The sequence below is a fragment of the Triturus cristatus genome, chromosome 2_2 (assembly GCF_964204655.1).
Source record: "Triturus cristatus chromosome 2_2, aTriCri1.1, whole genome shotgun sequence".
In the NCBI taxonomy this organism is placed as follows: Eukaryota; Metazoa; Chordata; class Amphibia; order Caudata; family Salamandridae; genus Triturus; species Triturus cristatus.
Window position 1 is genome coordinate 520715360 of NC_140582.1, and position 13981 is coordinate 520729340.

Sequence of the window (13981 nt, forward strand, 5' to 3'; positions counted from 1 at the left end):
AGGCACAGGGTCAGACTGATTTGCATATGGCCATGTCTGAACTGGGGTGGCAGAGTGGGCTAAAGAACGGTGACGGATCAAACCCAGATCTGTTGACTGGGTGTGAGTGTTTGATTGGTTCTGATGCTCCGCCCATCACCACCCCCTTTTGTACCGCTTTGTTCGCCATAAGTTGGCAGGGTATGCTCAGACGTGAGTCCCTTGCTCACTTTGCCACTGGATTCAAGTAAGCCTGGCTGAAGACGGCTGAAATGCCAGAAACCGGTCCTAGGTAGCTTGTTTCCGGTCCAGGGAAGGCATTGCTTGGCAGTTCGGGCTGGACTGTTCCCATGAGGCACAGGGTCAGACTGATTTGCATATGGCCATGTCTGAACTGGGGTGGCAGAGTGGGCTAAAGAACGGTGACGGATCAAACCCAGATCTGTTGACTGGGTGTGAGTGTTTGATTGGTTCTGATGCTCCGTCCATCACCACCCCCTTTTGTACCGCTTTGTTCGCCATAAGTTGGCAGGGTATGCTCAGACGTGAGTCCCTTGCTCACTTTGCCACTGGATTCAAGCAAGCCTGGCTGAAGACGGCTGAAATGCCAGAAACCGGTCCTAGGTAGCTTGTTTCCGGTCCAGGGAAGGCATTGCTTGGCAGTTCGGGCTGGACTGTTCCCATGAGGCACAAGGTCAGACTGATTTGCATATGGCCATGTCTGAACTGGGGTGGCAGAGTGGGCTAAAGAACGGTGACGGATCAAACCCAGATCTGTTGACTGGGTGTGAGTGTTTGATTGGTTCAGATGCTTCGTCCATCACCACCCCCTTTTGTACCGCTTTGTTCGCCATAAGTTTGCAGGGTATGCTCAGACGTGAGTCCCTTGCTCACTTTGCCACTGGATTCAAGCAAGCCTGGCTGAAGACGGCTGAAATGCCAGGAACCGGTCCTAGGTAGCTTGTTTCCGGTCCAGGGAAGGCATTGCTTGGCAGTTTGGGCTGGACTGTTCCCATGAGGCACAGGGTCAGACTGATTTGCATATGGCCATGTCTGAACTGGGGTGGCAGAGTGGGCTAAAGAACGGTGACGGATCAAACCCAGATCTGTTGACTGGGTTTGAGTGTTTGATTGGCTCTGATGCTCCGTCCATCACCACCCCCTTTTGTACCGCTTTGTTCGCCATAAGTTGGCAGGGTAAGCTCAGACGTGAGTCCCTTGCTCACTTTGCCACTGGATTCAAGCAAGCCTGGCTGAAGACGGCTGAAATGCCAGAAACCGGTCCTAGGTAGCTTGTTTCCGGTCCAGGGAAGGCATTTCTTGGCAGTTCGGGCTGGACTGTTCCCATGAGGCACAGGGTCAGACTGATTTGCATATGGCCATGTCTGAACTGGGGTGGCAGAGTGGGCTAAAGAACGGTGACGGATGCAACCCAGATCTGTTGACTGGGTGTGAGTGTTTGATTGGTTCTGATGCTCCGTCCATCACCACCCCCTTTTGTACCGCTTTGTTCGCCATAAGTTGGCAGGGTATGCTCAGACGTGAGTCCCTTGCTCACTTTGCCACTGGATTCAAGCAAGCCTGGCTGAAGACGGCTGAAATGCCAGAAACCGGTCCTAGGTAGCTTGTTTCCGGTCTAGGGAAGGCATTGCTTGGCAGTTCGGGCTGGACTGTTCCCATGAGGCACAGGGTCAGACTGATTTGCATATGGCCATGTCTGAACTGGGGTGGCAGAGTGGGCTAAAGAACGGTGACGGGTCAAACCCAGATCTGTTGACTGGGTGTGAGTGTTTGATTGGTTCTGATGCTCCGTCCATCACCACCCCCTTTTGTACCGCTTTGTTCGCCATAAGTTGGCAGGGTATGCTCAGACGTGAGTCCCTTGCTCACTTTGCCACTGGATTCAAGCAAGCCTGGCTATAGACGGCTGAAATGCCAGAAACCGGTCCTAGGTAGCTTGTGTCCGGTCCAGGGAAGGCATTGCTTGGCAGTTCGGGCTGGACTGTTCCCATGAGGCACAGGGTCAGACTGATTTGCATATGGCCATGTCTGAACTGGGGTGGCAGAGTGGGCTAAAGAACGGTGACAGATCAAACCCAGATCTGTTGACTGGGTGTGAGTGTTTGATTGGTTCTGATGCTCCGTCCATCACCACCCCCTTTTGTACCGCTTTGTTCGCCATAAGTTGGCAGGGTATGCTCAGACGTGAGTCCCTTGCTCACTTTGCCACTGGATTCAAGCAAGCCTGGCTGAAGACGGCTGAAATGCCAGAAACCGGTCCTAGGTAGCTTGTTTCTGGTCCAGGGAAGGCATTGCTTGGCAGTTCGGGCTGGACTGTTCCCATGAGGCACAGGGTCAGACTGATTTGCAAATGGCCATGTCTGAACTGGGGTGGCAGAGTGGGCTAAAGAACGGTGACGGATCACACCCAGATCTGTTGACTGGGTGTCAGTGTTTGATTGGTTCTGATGCTCCGTCCATCACCACCGCCTTTTGTACCGCTTTGTTCGCCATAAGTTGGCAGGGTATGCTCAGACGTGAGTCCCTTGCTCACTTTGCCACTGGATTCAAGCAAGCCTGGCTGAAGACGGCTGAAATGCCAGAAACCGGTCCTAGGTAGCTTGTTTCCGGTCCAGGGAAGGCATTGCTTGGCAGTTCGGGCTGGACTGTTCCCATGAGGCACAGGGTCAGACTGATTTGCATATTGCCATGTCTGAACTGGGGTGGCAGAGTGGGCTAAAGAACGGTGACGGATCAAACCCAGATCTGTTGACTGGGTGTGAGTGTTTGATTGGTTCTGATGCTCCGCCCATCACCACCCCCTTTTGTACCGCTTTGTTCGCCATAAGTTGGCAGGGTATGCTCAGACGTGAGTCCCTTGCTCACTTTGCCACTGGATTCAAGTAAGCCTGGCTGAAGACGGCTGAAATGCCAGAAACCGGTCCTAGGTAGCTTGTTTCCGGTCCAGGGAAGGCATTGCTTGGCAGTTCGGGCTGGACTGTTTCCATGAGGCACAGGGTCAGACTGATTTGCATATGGCCATGTCTGAACTGGGGTGGCAGAGTGGGCTAAAGAACGGTGATGGATCAAACCCAGATCTGTTGACTGGGTGTGAGTGTTTGATTGGTTCTGATGCTCCGTCCATCACCACCCCCTTTTGTACCGCTTTGTTCGCCATAAGTTGGCAGGGTATGCTCAGACGTGAGTCCCTTGCTCACTTTGCCACTGGATTCAAGCAAGCCTGGCTGAAGACGGCTGAAATGCCAGAAACCGGTCCTAGGTAGCTTGTTTCCGGTCCAGGGAAGGCATTGCTTGGCAGTTCGGGCTGGACTGTTCCCATGAGGCACAGGGTCAGACTGATTTGCATATGGCCATGTCTGAACTGGGGTGGCAGAGTGGGCTAAAGAACGGTGACGGATCAAACCCAGATCTGCTGACTGGGTGTGAGTGTTTGATTGGTTCTGATGCTCCGTCCATCACCACCCCCTTTTGTACCGCTTTGTTCGCCATAAGTTGGCAGGGTAAGCTCAGATGTGAGTCCCTTGCTCACTTTGCCACTGGATTCAAGCAAGCCTGGCTGAAGACGGCTGAAATGCCAGAAACCGGTCCTAGGTAGCTTGTTTCCGGTCCAGGGAAGGCATTGCTTGGCAGTTCGGGCTGGACTGTTCCCATGAGGCACAGGGTCAGACTGATTTGCATATGGCCATGTCTGAACTGGGGTAGCAGAGTGGGCTAAAGAACGGTGACGATCAAACCCAGATCTGTTGACTGGGTGTGAGTGTTTGATTGGTTCTGATGCTCCTTCCATCACCACCCCCTTTTGTACCGCTTTGTTCGCCATAAGTTGGCAGGGTATGCTCAGACGTGAGTCCCTTGCTCACTTTGCCACTGGATTCAAGCAAGCCTGGCTGAAGACGGCTGAAATGCCAGAAACCGGTCCTAGGTAGCTTGTTTCCGGTCCAGGGAAGGCATTGCTTGGCAGTTCGGGCTGGACTGTTCCATTGAGGCACAGGGTCAGACTGATTTGCATATGGCCATGTCTGAACTGGGGTGGCAGAGTGGGCTAAAGAACGGTGACGGATCAAACCCAGATCTGTTGACTGGGTGTGAGTGTTTGATTGGTTCTGATGCTCCGCCCATCACCACCCCCTTTTGTACCGCTTTGTTCGCCATAAGTTGGCAGGGTATGCTCAGACGTGAGTCCCTTGCTCACTTTGCCACTGGATTCAAGTAAGCCTGGCTGAAGACGGCTGAAATGCCAGAAACCGGTCCTAGGTAGCTTGTTTCCGGTCCAGGGAAGGCATTGCTTGGCAGTTCGGGCTGGACTGTTCCCATGAGGCACAGGGTCAGACTGATTTGCATATGGCCATGTCTGAACTGGGGTGGCAGAGTGGGCTAAAGAACGGTGACGGATCAAACCCAGATCTGTTGACTGGGTGTGAGTGTTTGATTGGTTCTGATGCTCCGTCCATCACCACCCCCTTTTGTACCGCTTTGTTCGCCATAAGTTGGCAGGGTATGCTCAGACGTGAGTCCCTTGCTCACTTTGCCACTGGATTCAAGCAAGCCTGGCTGAAGACGGCTGAAATGCCAGAAACCGGTCCTAGGTAGCTTGTTTCCGGTCCAGGGAAGGCATTGCTTGGCAGTTCGGGCTAGACTGTTCCCATGAGGCACAGGTTCAGACTGATTTGCATATGGCCATGTCTGAACTGGGGTGGCAGAGTGGGCTAAAGAACGGTGACGGATCAAACCCAGATCTGTTGACTGGGTGTGAGTGTTTGATTGGTTCTGATGCTCCGTCCATCACCACCCCCTTTTGTACCGCTTTGTTCGCCATAAGTTGGCAGGGTATGCTCAGACGTGAGTCCCTTGCTCACTTTGCCACTGGATTCAAGCAAGCCTGGCTGAAGACGGCTGAAATGCCAGAAACCGGTCCTAGGTAGCTTGTTTCCGGTCCAGGGAAGGCATTGCTTGGCAGTTCGGGCTGGACTGTTCCCATGAGGCACAGGGTCAGACTGATTTGCATATGGCCATGTCTGAACTGGGGTGGCAGAGTGGGCTAAAGAACGGTGACGGATCAAACCCAGATCTGCTGACTGGGTGTGAGTGTTTGATTGGTTCTGATGCTCCGTCCATCACCACCCCCTTTTGTACCGCTTTGTTCGCCATAAGTTGGCAGGGTAAGCTCAGATGTGAGTCCCTTGCTCACTTTGCCACTGGATTCAAGCAAGCCTGGCTGAAGACGGCTGAAATGCCAGAAACCGGTCCTAGGTAGCTTGTTTCCGGTCCAGGGAAGGCATTGCTTGGCAGTTCGGGCTGGACTGTTCCCATGAGGCACAGGGTCAGACTGATTTGCATGTGGCCATGTCTGAACTGGGGTGGCAGAGTGGGCTAAAGAACGGTGACGATCAAACCCAGATCTGTTGACTGGGTGTGAGTGTTTGATTGGTTCTGATGCTCCTTCCATCACCACCCCCTTTTGTACCGCTTTGTTCGCCATAAGTTGGCAGGGTATGCTCAGACGTGAGTCCCTTGCTCACTTTGCCACTGGATTCAAGCAAGCCTGGCTGAAGACGGCTGAAATGCCAGAAACCGGTCCTAGGTAGCTTGTTTCCGGTCCAGGGAAGGCATTGCTTGGCAGTTCGGGCTGGACTGTTCCCATGAGGCACAGGGTCAGACTGATTTGCATATGGCCATGTCTGAACTGGGGTGGCAGAGTGGGCTAAAGAACGGTGACGGATCAAACCCAGATCTGTTGACTGGGTGTGAGTGTTTGATTGGTTCTGATGCTCCGTCCATCACCACCCCCTTTTGTACCGCTTTGTTCGCCATAAGTTGGCAGGGTATGCTCAGACGTGAGTCCCTTGCTCACTTTGCCACTGGATTCAAGCAAGCCTGGCTGAAGACGGCTGAAATGCCAGAAACCGGTCCTAGGTAGCTTGTTTCCGGTCCAGGGAAGGCATTGCTTGGCAGTTTGGGCTGGACTGTTCCCATGAGGCACAGGGTCAGACTGATTTGCATATGGCCATGTCTGAACTGGGGTGGCAGAGTGGGCTAAAGAACGGTGACGGATCAAACCCAGATCTTTTGACTGGGTTTGAGTGTTTGATTGGCTCTGATGCTCCGTCCATCACCACCCCCTTTTGTACCGCTTTGTTCGCCATAAGTTGGCAGGGTAAGCTCAGACGTGAGTCCCTTGCTCACTTTGCCACTGGATTCAAGCAAGCCTGGCTGAAGACGGCTGAAATGCCAGAAACCGGTCCTAGGTAGCTTGTTTCCGGTCCAGGGAAGGCATTTCTTGGCAGTTCGGGCTGGACTGTTCCCATGAGGCACAGGGTCAGATTGATTTGCATATGGCCATGTCTGAACTGGGGTGGCAGAGTGGGCTAAAGAACGGTGACGGATGCAACCCAGATCTGTTGACTGGGTGTGAGTGTTTGATTGGTTCTGATGCTCCGTCCATCACCACCCCCTTTTGTACCGCTTTGTTCGCCATAAGTTGGCAGGGTATGCTCAGACGTGAGTCCCTTGCTCACTTTGCCACTGGATTCAAGCAAGCCTGGCTGAAGACGGCTGAAATGCCAGAAACCGGTCCTAGGTAGCTTGTTTCCGGTCTAGGGAAGGCATTGCTTGGCAGTTCGGGCTGGACTGTTCCCATGAGGCACAGGGTCAGACTGATTTGCATATGGCCATGTCTGAACTGGGGTGGCAGAGTGGGCTAAAGAACGGTGACGGGTCAAACCCAGATCTGTTGACTGGGTGTGAGTGTTTGATTGGTTCTGATGCTCCGTCCATCACCACCCCCTTTTGTACCGCTTTGTTCGCCATAAGTTGGCAGGGTATGCTCAGACGTGAGTCCCTTGCTCACTTTGCCACTGGATTCAAGCAAGCCTGGCTGAAGACGGCTGAAATGCCAGAAACCGGTCCTAGGTAGCTTGTTTCCGGTCCAGGGAAGGCATTGCTTGGCAGTTCGGGCTGGACTGTTCCCATGAGGCACAGGGTCAGACTGATTTGCATATGGCCATGTCTGAACTGGGGTGGCAGAGTGGGCTAAAGAACGGTGACGGATCAAACCCAGATCTGTGTACTGGGTGTGAGTGTTTGATTGGTTCTGATGCTCCGTCCATCACCACCCCCTTTTGTACCGCTTTGTTCGCCATAAGTTGGCAGGGTATGCTCAGACGTGAGTCCCTTGCTCACTTTGCCACTGGATTCAAGCAAGCCTGGCTGAAGACGGCTGAAATGCCAGAAACCGGTCCTAGGTAGCTTGTTTCCGGTCCAGGGAAGGCATTGCTTGGCAGTTCGGGCTGGACTGTTCCCATGAGGCACAGGGTCAGACTGGTTTGCATATGGCCATGTCTGAACTGGGGTGGCAGAGTGGGCTAAAGAACGGTGACGGATCAAACCCAGATCTGTTGACTGGGTGTGAGTGTTTGATTGGTTCTGATGCTCCGTCCATCACCACCCCCATTTGTACCGGTGACTCCGAATACCCCAACATGCCGTGGTTGCTGACACCCCTCAGGAACCCTGTGACACCAGCCGGTCTGCGCTACAATGAGGCACATGGTCGGAGCAGGAGGGTGATTGAGCGGACATTCGGCCTCCTGAAAAGCCGCTTTCGCTGCTTGGACAAGACCGGAGGGGCCCTCCCATATGAGCCTGCAAAGGTGTGCAAAATAATCCTTGTCTGCTGCATGCTACACAACATGGCAGTGCAGAAGGAGGTGCCTCTCATCTAGGATGACGATGACGATGACCAACCTCCGGCACCTGTGGAGGATCCCGGCCTGGGCCAAGATGCCAGTGATGATGAGGATGAGGGTGACATCCGCTCACAGCTCATCAACAACTTCTTCACCTGAATGTGTCTCAAGGGTTGTTATGTCAATGTATGGAGGTAGCCTGGAATGTGTTTGGCAGCTCTGTTGCTGTCTCAGTGTGTCTGTGTGCCACTTGACTTGATGAGTGCAGTGATGTGTCCATTCATGTGGTGTGTATGCCCCAATAGGGTAGTACTGCTAACTTGTTTTTGTGTAGGTTTCTTGCTAAATTGTGCATGTGTATTGCATTTATCTCCTCTTCTGCTGTGCTTTTGACTGTGTCTTGTGTCTGTCTTTCCCAGGGTACTCTGCCTTTTGTTTGGTCAACACTGACCTCCAACACCAGTGTGGAAGTTGACAATTCCCATCAACTGATGTACCACACATCCCTGGACTTCAATTCTCCAAAACTTTGTGAGTGTGTGTCCACTGTTACGTAGAACTACCGTGCAACTATTGTTGAATAAACGTGCTGCTGATGTGTAGTGGACCTGTGCTATGCTTTGTTATGTGCGTTGTCTGTCTTCCCACATCTGACTGACATCTACTTACCTCACCTGTGGATTTGTTACCACTGACTGGGGTTGGTGTTGTGTCTGTGCATGCCAATGTGTTTCAGGTCAACATCATTGTGTGGGACGAGTAACATAGCCATGGTGAGTATGTTTTGTGGTGCCATAGTGGTGTGTCTCCCTCACATGTGTCACATCACCATGACTCACCTTACGTTGGTCACATTGTTGCAGTATTTGGCATGCACTGTGTTGTGTAGCAGATCAACATCTCCCTGACACATGACAAGTTGGAATCACAACAGAGGCAAGTATGGTGTACTGGTGAGTTTATTCTAAAACATGTGTGAGGGAAGTGCTCAGGATGGTGGGTGCTGTACATTGGTTTTGGAATCCAAAGTTCACAGTTGAGTTGTAAGTGCTGGTAGATGAAATGTCCAGAGTAAAGTCCACAGTCATCTGCTACATTGGCCCAACATGAACCCTCCGTGTCATGTGGGCGAGTTGTGTGCAATTGGACAAGGTGAACGGGTTGCGCACAAAGAACATTGTCCAGAACAGGTTTAGAGGTCCTGGGAAATGCGCTGGGACATCTGCCTCTCACATGTCCTTCGGACGACCCCTCTTCTTCCGGGGGGGGGGATCCTCAGGTGCAGGCCTCTGCGGTGCAGGGGACTCTCCGCCAGAATCCTCCTCCCTCCCTGTGGCGCTGGCAGATGGTGTTGTGACAGATGTTGTGGCCACACAGGTAGGTGAGGACAGGTTTGTGTTGATCTGGCGTAGGCATTGGAGTATGCCCCGATGCACCGCAGTAAGGGCATCCCACTTGGCCTCCATGCGGGCATGGTGGGTGACCTGCTCCTGTTGCATGTCCTTGAGGATCCCCACTACCAGGCCAAATCCTCCGGTGCTATCCTGGTACGCATCTATGATGCATGCCAGGTGGGGGTCATCATGCAGTCCAGACCCCTCTGCAAGGCGCGCCCTCTGCCTCCCACCCCTCCCAGCACCCCTATCCACATGGGCAAGACCAGCGGCGGGAAGCACAGGGGACACTGGGACCCCTTGGGTGGTGTTGCTGGTGGTGTTTGCTGTAACTTCCGGGGGGTTCTATGTCCCTGTGCTGTGGGTGGTCATTGGCCTTGGTTTGTCTGTGTTGGCGGGGGTGCCCTGTCAGTTTCCAGATGCTGGAGGCGTGGGTACAGGGGTTGCAGATGTTGATGCTGCTGGTGCTGCATCATGCCTCACACCGGAGGGGCCAGGTTGGTCGTCGTCATCCGAAGAGGACAGAGTCAGAACAGAGAGCTCAGTGTCCGCCAGAGTCTGGGACTGGGAATCCTCATCATTTGGTGCTGGGTGCCCAGCACCACCTGTGTTTGGAAGTGACACACAATGTGAGTTATGTTTCTACATGCATCGATGGTTCACAAACATGACATTTTCTACTTTTCGAACTTATGCCTGCCTCTACACTGCTTTTTCCCAGCTTGTCACGGACAGAGTTTTATATTCTTGTTGGCCATTTCCCAGCATGGCCTTGTGCACCCCACAACAGAGCCCAGTGTCAGACATCTTGTCAGTCCCTTCACACTCCCTGTGGGGCGAGTATGGTTCAGTTACAACTTGCTGGCCCATGTGGGTGGGTGTAGATTGTCTGTGACTGCAACTCCCGTCATGCTCTTGGCTACACCCCCCTTCCCAGCATGCCCATACATACTTCCTCTTGACTCTGCTTACCTGTGAGGGGGTGTGACAGCAATGGCAAGATGGCTGACTGTGAAGTCCTGGTGTTTGTTGTTGGCCATTTCCCAGCAGGACCTTGTGCTCCCCACAACAGAGCCCAGTGTCAGACAACTTGTCAGTCCCTTCCCACTCTCTGTGGGGCGAGTATGGTTCAGTGTGAGCTTGCTGGGCCATGTGGGTAGGTGTAGATTTTCTGTGACTGCAACCCCCATCATACTCTTGGCTACACCCCCCTTCCCAGCATGCACATAGTTCCTTCCTCTTGACTCTGCTTCCCTGTGAGGGAGTGTGACAGCAATGGCAAGATGGCTGACTGTGAAATCCTGGTGCTTGTTTGGCTACAAGTCCAAAAAGAGCCCCTGTGCTTCACACAGCAGCACCCAGTACAGGGTATATTTTGCTGATATTTCACTGAGGTGTGTGACAATGCATTCTACCCGGTGAGTTGTGTGGACTTTGTGTTGGGGGGGTGTCTCCACATGCTGGTAAATATGCTCAGGGCTGTCAGTCCTCCTTCCCATCATGAAACGTGCTTCCATTGTAGGGCGTGCAAGTTGTCTTTCAAGATGTCAGTCAGTGGTGTCCTGCTTCTGATTTGCACACAACCCCTAGCAGGGCCTTGTGCTCCCCACAGCAGGAGCCAGTGTCAGCCATCTTGTCAGTCATTTTCCACTCCCTGTGATGTGGGCATGTTTCAGAGAGGTCTTGATGGGCCAATCAGGAGGGGTAGCATTATCTGTGACTACAGGCCCCATCATGCTTTTGGATACACTCACTTCACCTACATCCCCACGATTCCTTCCTGTCAGTCAGCTGCACTGTGAGGTAGTGTGTTTGTGGTGGCAAACTGTCTGGCAGTGTCTATTTAGCTTTGTGCCACTGGCTTGCTCTATTTGTCTGTAGGTTGGTGCATGTCATGACACAGTTCCAAGTCACTATGAGATGGCAGGTATTGTGTTTGTCTGACTGACATACACATATTGGTATGTGTAGCTTTGCTTGCGGTGCATGGTTTCACTGTCCCCTTGCCACACAATCTTGGGTATGTTGTTTGTGTACTCACCAGGCTCTGGTATGTCTGTTAGCCCATGGACGCTCTCTGGTGGTAGGATGCCCCGCACCTTCTCCTCCCAGGTCCTGAAGTATAATGGTTTGGCAGGAGGGCCACTGCCGGTGCACAGACTCAGGGTGTGATCTTTTTCTATGAGTTTCTTGACCCTCCTGCGCACGTCATACCACCTGTTCTGGATATCGTCCTTTGTGCGCCTTGCTGTTGCTTGACCATTCACCTTGTCCACAATCCTCACCCACATCTTGGTTTTCAGTGACATGGGGGTCCTTTGGACCAATGTACCAAACAAATGTGGCTCTACTCTGATGATCGCATCTACCAGCACTTCTAACTCACTATCTGTGAACTTTGGATTCTTCTTTGGGGGCATGGTGATTGGTGGTGGTGGTGAGGGATGTGTGTGTGAGGGTGCAAGTGAGGGTGGGTTGGTGTTCATTTTGCTGGCTGTATGTGTGTGTGCTTTTGTATGAGGTGCTGATGGTGTGTGGGTTGTGTGATGGGTGAGTTGTGAGTGTGTCGGAGATTGCTGTGTAATGGTGTTTGCTGCTGGCTGTGTCTCCTGTTTGCAAGGGATGATGGTATCGATTGTAGTCCCTTATATAGTTGGAGTTGTGGGTGTGTCTTTGTCCCAGTTTTATTTTTTAATATTTATTGGCTTTGTCATTGCTTGTTTGGTCCTTTTTTTGTCTTTTTTCCTTTGGGTTTTGTAGGCATGAAGGAGACGTTCATGTGATGGAAACGGACGCTGATGTTGTCTCGTGCGGGCTTCTCCGCCTCGTTCACGCTGCCTATCTTCTGTGTTTCATACGCGTAGGTCGCGAAGGTCTCTATTGCTTGTGGGCCCGGTTGTCTGTGCGTTTCGGCCGTGCGGCTTGGTCTCCGTGCGAGTCGCTCTGGTTTTACACGTATAGGATCGTACTGCGCGGATCGGACTTCGCGGGTACGGGTCGGTCGTGTTCATTCCGGGTTCGTGTCGGTCAGTGAAAATCGCGTCACTTTTCCGTCCGGATCACTATTTTCCGTACGTGTCGGTTGTAATTCACTCGCGTTGCATCGTACTGCACGGGTCGTACGGCCCTGGTCTGTGTCGGTCTGTATTCAGTCCGGGTCTGTGTCGGTCGGTTCGTTTTGCGTCCGGAATCGGAATCGGCCCCTATGCATATAAAAAATTCAACTGGATGGACAGAATGCAATGACAGCAAGCTCATTTTCAAACAAAAACTACCTTTCAAAATTTCGAATTCATATCTCTTCTTTCGTCAACCAAAATTTAAAGGAATAACAGCATTTAAAGAGCAGCATACAGTGTTTGTGTTTTATGGATGATCAGTGTGTAAGATATAATTTGGTCTAGCAGGGGTGATATCGTCAAAATGGAGACCAAAATTCAAACATGTGTTTCATATATTTCAAGTAATGGACAATTTCAGTATCATTTCATTTTTCTTTTAAATATTCATTTATATTAGTTGAGTACCTTTAGCTAGAATAACATATTTAGTGTTTGTTTTGAGTGTGATGCATGGCATGACTTATTTGTAGTGTAATACTGTGCAGTTCTGTTTTTTTGTACAATATATATGATTGTTTTTTTCCTCACTGTTCAACGATGATTATTTATACATTACATTGTGTACGATGTACAAGTATAAAAGCTGAGGACAGTAAAATCCAAAAAATGGTATGTGTAAAGAAACATATGTTTACAGTGCTACAGTTGTGTACGGCTTACATATTAACATTAATGTTTATTTTTCAGTAATTTGAACTTTACTGTAAAACATTTAAATGTGTTTTAATTGCATGTATTTCTATTTTCTCTCGTTTATAACAGATCAATGGATTCGATTTCTGAAGATGTTTTGGTAATCAATTCTGTATATAATTGTTATAAAATGTATAAATAGATACATTAACTGGACACCCTATGACTCACTAATCAATACAGTAACATACCCTTGCAACCACTAATGAACTCACTCACATACCCACCCACTCACTTATACACACACTGACACACTCTGGTGCACACTAATGCACACACTGACACACCCATCAACGCAGTGACACTGATGCATTAACTGACATACTCACTTAGTTATACAAACTTTGAGACACCCTAGGTTTAATTAATACATATATTAACACACCCATGAGCACACTGATGCATTCTCTGACAAAATCACTGACTCACTCATATACACGAGACACTCTGCGACTAACTGATACATAGTGATGCCCTCATGGACGCACCAATCCATTCACTAACACATTCAAGCAGGTACTCATAAACACTCTGACACACTCTAGGACTAACTACTGTATACTCCGACACACCCACGACTTCACTAATGCATTCACTAACACACCCTCAAACTTACTTCCACACACCCTGACCCAACCTAGGACTGCCTAATCCATACACTGGCACACCCATGAACACCTTGATAAATTAAGTGACATACTCACTCACACAGTCATAGATACACTGTCACATTCTAGGTCTCACTAGTAGATACACTTAGACACCATGCATACGGTGATGCATTAACTGACATTCACCCACTCAGTCAAGTCAGGTCAAGTCAAGGAAAGCTTTTTTCGGCTGTTTTTCAATACAGTCATAAAAGCACATAGTTATGATAAGATACAATTCAATTCATAATATTTACAACGTTATACATATAAAAAAGAAACAGATATCATACTCAGTTAAAAACATAGTACAAAATTTACAAATTCATAATAAATTATTTCCTGATTTGGTAGCACCTTTTTTTTAAACTTTGTTGTTCTCCCGCTACATGCTCATTTTCCAGAAGCTGGAGTGAGAGCATGGCCTGGCGGCACTG